Here is a 7,876-nt window from a genome sequence, read left to right as displayed (position 1 = left end):
TCCTCTGATTTTATTTATTTAAACAGGTTTTTATACACTATCCACTTAAGCAAGGACTGAAGGTAATTTAAAGTCATATTTTGTACAATTAGCACAAAATCATACCTCATCTAATTAATCCAGCCAACCTTTATTCCATTAGTGTTCTGATGCCCTGTGGAGCAATAACATTTTTAAAGGGTGGGAGCATTCCTAATCTTGGATCAGTATGGTAGCCCTTGAGAAGCCAATGTCAGTTCTCACCTCTCCTCAGGTAGTACCCTCAGCTTAATTTTCTTAGTGCCTGTATGCTACAGGCCGAGTTTGAGTGAGAAATTGAGTGAGATATCCCAAAAATCCTAAGTACCAAGCCTTGAAGCGCTTTAAAAGTGATCACCAAGTCTTTGAACTGGGCTGGAAGCAAACTTAAAGCCAATATAGGGCCCACAGAATAAGAGTGTCGAAATGATTAGTTCCAGTTAGAGATGGATGATTTGAAACTTGTAAATAATTTTTAAAGGCAGGCCGTTGAATAGTATATTAGTGTAGTCTATATGCAAAGTGCCAAGACATGAGTCACTGTTGCCAGAGCGCCTTGATCTCCAAAAGCTCTGGAATTAGTATACCAGAGGGAGCTAAGTAAAGATCTCCCTTTCTAAGGTTTCCATATACTGCACTCCAGAAGGATACCCAAATTGTAGACCTACTTCTTCAGATGAAGAGACCCGTACTCAATGTTAGAACTTGGATCAAACCAGATCAGTCACTGACAAAGAGCAGCTATGTCTTGCAGGAATCTAATAGCAATAGCACTTGGACTAATACACTTCTTCATAATGTTTTACAGCACTCTCTATGTAGTTTACAGCACATTGTGTCAACAATCTGGGTCTTCATTTTACCTCAGAAGGATGGAAGGCTAAGTCAACCTTTGACTTTGCTTATTTTGAACCCCATGGGACCAGGTATCATCAGAAGTGGACTTCTACAGTTTGGCCTGATATGACCCAATTGAGTACCAAACTAATGGATGACTTCTCCAATAACTTCATGCAGATGTTAAAAAACAACAACACTGAGGCAAGGTCTGAGTATATGGAATCCCACCATGGTGCAAGGAAGCACTGTATTACCATGTCAGCATAGGACATTTGTACCCCTTCACATTTAGAGCAACTGCTTGAGCTAAAAACATTTCAAATTCAAAATACATTGCGTGGCTCTACAAAATACCCTGCATAGTCAAAATTGCTAATTTTCATACCACTTCATTTTCTGTGCACAATTTTAGTAACTCTATTCTGACAGCAAATCATTATGGAGGCATTGTTTGAAATGAAAGCCACACAGTTCTCTAGACTAAGTCCCGAATTAGACATTTTCAATGGTTTCTTTTTTAGCAGCTGCATAGCATACAGCTACGGACACATTCGGAAAAGGAATCTTAACAGAACCTTGAGAATTTCCAAAGTAGAAGTACTAGGAAGAATATCTCTTTACCAGAACTACTGTACTATTGTATGTATAAATTCCCCAAGAGTTTGTTCTTGCCAGTGCAGTATATAAAGAGGCTCACTTGAGTGTTGGCTGCATTGTCTATTTCTTGGCTATGGGAATGCCTGGAAACACTCTGCCTACCAGTTTACTGAAACTGTCATTCACAGAAAAATGGCAAATTACACTGCGGTAAAATACGTACTTTCCCAGCAAGTTGAAAGCTAGGCTTCTCAGAGGTCCTATCTAAATGTCTGTGTAAAAAAGTGGGGGGGCGGGGGAGAGATTTATCAGAATAGGCTTGTGGGGAGGAAGAGAGGATGATATCCCCTTCCCCTCATGGAAAATATCTGATTTGGCAAATAGATGTTCAGAGAACGTGGTTTTCGCTATAACTTCAAGATGAAAAGAAAGAATGAAAATAATTCACCATAGGGTCTGACCTAGTTTAGCCTTATTCATTCAGTTTTATTCTTTGGATAAAACTCGCTTTGTACCTGTATCGGCAAGAGAAACTGCCATCTGGCCACGTTGACTCATAGAGACACAACGACTCCTACAGACATCAATCGCTGTAAGGAATCAGTAGCACCTACGTGCCTGCCAAGTACCCGCGGGTGTACACGAAGCAACAATCAAGTGTAGTTTCAGAGGATTTTCCCTCTTGCTGCCCCTGACATGTTCCCCACTCATCCCGTCCCGGAGTGCATATCTGTCAGCGGCTTCAGCGGCTCGCCGTTTCGTTCCCTTTCTCCCGCTGTCGTCGAGAACTGGGGCAGCCGCTTCCTTTGCCCTGCAAGGCAAGGAGATTCCCCTTAGCTGCCGACGCCGCGGCCCGCCTTTCAGACCTCGCCTTGGCCTCCCAATGGCACTCGAAGCCTCTTCGCAAAGACGGCGGAAGCTGAGCAAAAACAAATATCCCCCTCCCAGTAGGCAGGGAAATCAGGGCGCCCGCCTGTGTACATATTTGGGTTTGGGAGAGGCGGAGCGGCGAGCTGGCAGGGGGAGGGCCCGGGGCGGGCCTCGGCAGCTCGGGGTGGGCCCTAGCTCTTGGCTCATCGTCAGAAAGGCAGCAATCGCGGCCGTCTACTCCAATCCTGGCGGGGGGGGAAAGCCCCGGAGGTGGTCGTCGAACAGTTGGAGAAGGCGGCGGAGAGGCAGCGACGGGCCGGGCGGTGAGTAGCTGGAGAAGAGCATCCCCCCGCGAGCTCAGCGGAGGACAAGTTGCGCCCAGGGCTCTGGCTCCGCGCCGGGGACAAGCAGGCGGCGCACTCTTCTTCCCCTTTGGTCCGCGGGCCATCTCGCAGCTCCTTTCCGGACTCCGGACTCCTGGTCGACTCCCGTGTTTTTCGCCCGCTTCCTGATGGTGGGGCTTGGTTGTTCTCTACATCCCACCCCCTCCTTTGCTCCATGAAGCCCTCCGAGCAGCTTCTTGCTCGTCTTTCGTTTCCTCTTCTGTCCCCTCCCGGTGCTTCTTCTTTCTGTCAGGATCGCGCCGCGTCCAGGCTCCCCGCCGGGCACCTGCCTCTTCTTGCCTCCTCCGCTTTGTCTTCTTGGGAACGTGCGTCTTTTCTCGTCGGCTCCTTCCCCGGCCGAGAGAGATTCCGGCGCTGCAGCTTTTCGGCTTTTTACTGTTGAACAACTTTTTTTTTTGTCCCCTTACATCTTTGGACGGTGCCCGGAGCTGGATTGCAAGAGCAAAACTTGGGCATTGCCCTGTTTGGGGAGACGGATACGAGGGAGGGTTTTCTTTGTGCGGCATCCTCGGGCTGGAAGCGGTTGAGTTATTTTGGCTGTCTTCTCCCCCCGTCCCATCCCCCTCTTTTCTAAACTGGCGATTAGGAGGCTTTTAGAGGTTGCTTGGTCCCAAATAGCCTGGACGAGGCGGAGATCGGCGACCGCGATGGGCCTTGGGAGCTGCGGCTACTGAGTGAGTGAAAGATTCCTCCGATAGATAATCCCGCTTTTGAGAGGGATTTATCCCTTGCCGACTTTCCCTTTTTGCTTTTCTTTTGGCCCCTTTCTATTTACGATTCGCCTAAGGGTGGAAAGAAAGCGGGTTTTGTCACAGCATAACCCCCCCTCCCTCCCCGCTTCCCTCCAGCTTAGATTTTAGTGAGTAAGCCCGGATTGGCGAGTTGTGCTTTTCTCCTTCAAGTTTCCTATCCCGTCTTCTCTTAATTAACGCTGGGTTGTGCAGAAACGCTCCTTGGCGCTTTTGGAGTGCACGTCATTCGATGTTTTGTACTTGCTGGGCTTTGCGAAGGCGCCTGTAAATGAGACTGGGATTCAAGCGGACCTCTGATGTAAAGAGGTTCTGTTAACAGTCGGTGTCTAATTAGGGGAAAGCGATGCTTGTGGCTTTTAAGTAATGTCTGCATTGTTCTGACGTTATTAACTGTTCTTGTAGTAACAATAAGGATAAGAGTTGATCGCAGAGTGCCAAAGGAGCCAACTCTGGACATGGAGTGAGCTTGTCTGAAAGTTTTAGGAAGGAATACAGAAAATAGAACTTTGAAAAATGGGGGGAAAGTTCACGATTTCTGTTATTCTGTGATGCACTTATTCTCCAACTTCTTGCTCACTTTGTTCCTGTCTCTCATTTTTAAAATTCTATTTTGTGCCAAACACAGGCGAGCCAATAGTGATGCTGAGCTATGTTTATTAGAGATATGGCTCGGTTTATAACTTTATGATAATCTACCTTTAAACATGTCACTTTCTGTTCGTTAGAACCGGGGTGTTTTTGGTTTCAGACTGTGGAGGAAAGTACCCTATTTACAGTAGTGCTTTCTGAGACTTTTGCAGGCTTGGCATTATTAGAATAATACTTTTATCTTATGTGTATCCATTTCATGTATTCATAATTATGTTTATACTTATACCTATTATCTTGTAAGCGATTGACAAATCAAATAAATAAATAAAATAAATGCTTGGCTTCAAGATGAAACATCTCTTCAAGGTGCAACATCTCTTTTAAGTATTTACAGAATTAATTAGAGATTGGATTTGCTGGTTTTATTACATATTGTATCAAGAATCATACAATGAGATTTTTTTTTTCAAATGAGAGAAGATTCCCTAAAATGCTAGAAATATAATACTTTGAATTACATTTTTAGATTACAGGGCAAGCCTGATTAGCTTTTCCAGAATTCTACATTATAAGTATTACTGAGTTTTAGAATAATTGATTTTTCATAATGCCTTTGAATGGGATAAGGGGAGCTAAAATGTTATAATCCACAAAACGTATTGCTCCTTCCTGTGCATGTTTGATTTTTATAATATTTTAACAGGTAATGAAATGGTGAACATAAGCACAAGGTTGGCATAATTTACTTAAGACAGAGCATTGTTGCTGGTTATATGTTATTTTGGGTGAGTCGCGGCTGTACAAATTTGATAAATAAATAAATATGTGATACAGACGTTGCTTCATAAACTTCATTGCACTGTTGAGACTATAACTTCTCAGTAGAACTAATGGTTTCAAGAACATTGAATTTGTGGTTGCTATTTGATTTCCAGATAAGTACTACTCATAAATATTGAACTATGTATTTAGTGTTCAACTTGACCTTTTGGAGCATGTAATGATTATATGTAAGTTGCTTGTGAAAGGTGGTCTTACATGATCCATTTTTATTTATTCATCCATTCATTGAATCTCTTTGAATCAAAATCACACTTTAAAAGCCTCTGTAAACCGAAGCTAGGCATTCAATTAAAAAAAATGCTGTTGGATCAATGGCACTAACATGTGCATTATACTATTCTGTTTATCTTATAACCATTTTCACATTATTATACAATGGACATACAGATAACATTTTAAAAGTAGAGATGCCAGTCATCAGAATTGGAGTAGCTCAGAAAACCCAAATAGGGATGCTATTCTGCATTGGGAAACTTTTGTATATAAAACATATGTCCAAATAGCTTCCTTATTTTAATCATAGTTAGCCTCTAGGAAGTAGATTGCATGGCACATTAATGCAACTTTACAGCTACTATTTGAATAGTATATTGTGAAGTTTATCACCTTTCATTTAAGAAATTTAAAGCACCAGCTAATTTTAAAGGATTAGTCAAAAAGAGAAAAAGAACGGTAACAAGATAGCTGATACTGTTTCAGAAATTGTATGAACCAGTTATTACTAACCTATTAGGAATGTTAACTCTTCTAGGAGTATTATCTCAGTTGGATATTTAGAAAGGAATATATTGTATCATGACCAATGCATGTTTAGTTTGCTTGTTTTGCTTTATGGTAGGGCATTGAAGAGAACAACTTTGATAGTAGCTAAGATACCAGGTTAGAAACCAGAAGACTATGACTTATGGTCCTGCTTTAGGCATAAAACCAGGGTGACTATGGGTCAGTCACTCTTTCCCAGCCCTCGGAAGAAGGCAGTAGTGAACTGCTTCTGAAAATTTTGCCAAGAAAAGGGTAGGAATGACTGAAAGGCACAAAATAAATATTGCTAAAGAAAAGGGATTCACTGCTCACTTGTACTCCATGATGAACAAGCTGGAATAAAATTTAGTTTCGTAACCTTGCAATCAACTCCGGTTAATTTTGCAACTTTTAAAAAAATACAAAGCTATTTGTTATTATTTATTCATGCCTATTTTCTTCAAATGGTTGTCTGTGTCAAATAGAATTTTCCTTAGAAAGTCAAACCTGTTTTATGACCAAGGACTTCTTTCTGGATACTTTATTATAGAATATGTTATCTGACTTCTGTACATCTTTTGTTGACATTGACCAACTTTATTAGCATTTTTCCTAATCATATCAAAATGAATTTAACCTTCTGATTAACTAGGCCACCTTGTATATAAGCAGATGTTCTTTCGCTGTATGGGTAATTTTGTAAGTAGGCCCATGTTATGTGTTAATAGGTCTGTAAGGCACACTTACATTAGTATAATTCTAGTTCTGAATGCCACAGTTATGAATTCTGTATTCTGTAATGTACATTTTAAAGTTGTTCATGTTAAAGAATCTGAATTAAAGAGATTTAACAATTACTTTCTCCCAAAGTGGATTTTCTACATCTATAAGATGTACAGAAAAGGGCAACGAATCAATTCCTTGAAGAAATGTATCATTTAAGTCTTCTTAACATAGAAAAATGATAAATGAGGGCGTGATAGAACTGTATAAAATGGAAATAGTGAATAGGAAAAGGTTCCTCTCATTCACTTTCTCCCAGTTTCCGTAATACAGAAAGTTTTTCAGGTGTATGCTGGGAGCTTCTAGGAATTAAAAAAGAATTACTAGTTCACATGGAATATGATTGAACAATAGGAATCTGATACCTTCCGTTATAAGCATAAGCACCAACCTATTATAACTCTAATTGAAATTAGACAAATTCATGAAAAAATTAAATTATTCCTATTGATTGATGATCACTAACCATAGAAGTGTATTTCAAATTTGAAAATGTTAAAATGTGTGGATATTAACTCCCAGAATTTTCCTAGAAGCTTGCTGGCTAGGGAGTTAAAGTCCATATATATCTTAAAGTTGCTAAGTTTACAAAACACCAATTATAGGCAGGTTGCTTTCCAGTACTGCTTGCTGGGAAGCACTGGTAAGAAAGCATTGTTAACATCATTCCTTCATCTGCATTTCTCTTGGCATCTGTTGGACAATGCTGACATAAATCATCCTTAAATGAGATGCTTTCTTTGCAAGTTAGTTCTGACCCAACACAAAAACTGAAAAAGGAGAAAGATCCCATTTTAAAATAATTTAAAATAATTAAATTCAAATAATTAAAAAACATATGTCTTAAGGAAATTTGTATGCAGTCATAATACAATTTCATTTAGTTTAGTTCACTAGCCCATTTCTGTGAATATGTCTTTCAAAAGTCTATAAAACATTGAGTAATCTTTGCATACTTTGGGGTATTTATGTGGGTCTTTCATGTTGCAAAGAGGGAAAGAGGGAGGTAAATGGGTAGTGAAAAGTGGGTCCTTCCCTTACCTGCTATTGTCTGCCTCTTAAAATTATCCTATGTATTATGCCAGAAAATACAAGGAAAGAAAACAGAACAAAGGCAATGGCATATTTTTTCACAAGTGATAATTGTGGGTTAGAAAAATCTTCTGAATCATTTGCAATCATATAATTGTCTGTTGACTACTCTAAGCCTTGGGTTCACTCATCTGTCTGCTATCTTCCCTCACTTCTTCCCATTTCTTCCCCAATCTCAGCTCGGAAGAAAAGAGGGAAGGTTTAACAAATTGACAAAATATTATTCATTGGTCAGTACAAGAGTGATTGAGAACAATCTTTGAAATGTTTTTCAAACTTGGCCACTTTTACGATGTGTGGACCTCAACTCCCAGAATACCCCAGCAACGATGAATTCTGAGAATT

The 7,876-nt window shown here is 40.4% G+C and overlaps 1 protein-coding gene across 11 annotated transcripts in view; it reads left to right on the top strand.

Moving 5' to 3' along the window:
• Nucleotides 1-2,525: 2,525 nt before the first annotated feature.
• The window catches only part of PAM (peptidylglycine alpha-amidating monooxygenase), a 156,904-nt gene continuing 151,553 nt past the window's right edge, over nt 2,526-7,876 (top strand). For 4 of the 11 annotated variants that reach the window (XM_087927008.1, XM_026719558.2, XM_087927007.1 and 1 more), the window contains exon 1: nt 2,526-2,648. The gene's annotated coding sequence lies outside the window, so the exon portion shown is untranslated. Of the gene's footprint in view, nt 3,404-4,775; nt 4,858-7,876 lie in introns of all 11 variants that reach the window. The other 7 variants (XM_087927014.1, XM_087927011.1, XM_087927006.1 and 4 more) reach the window with 3 other exon arrangements.

Source organism: Pseudonaja textilis, chromosome 2, assembly GCF_049901715.1.
Source record: "Pseudonaja textilis isolate UNSWEBS1 chromosome 2, rPseTex1.2, whole genome shotgun sequence".
NCBI classification, from domain to species: Eukaryota; Metazoa; Chordata; class Lepidosauria; order Squamata; family Elapidae; genus Pseudonaja; species Pseudonaja textilis.
The sequence above is the reverse complement of the archived record's forward strand: the minus strand, read 5'-3'. Positions and strand labels throughout refer to the sequence as shown.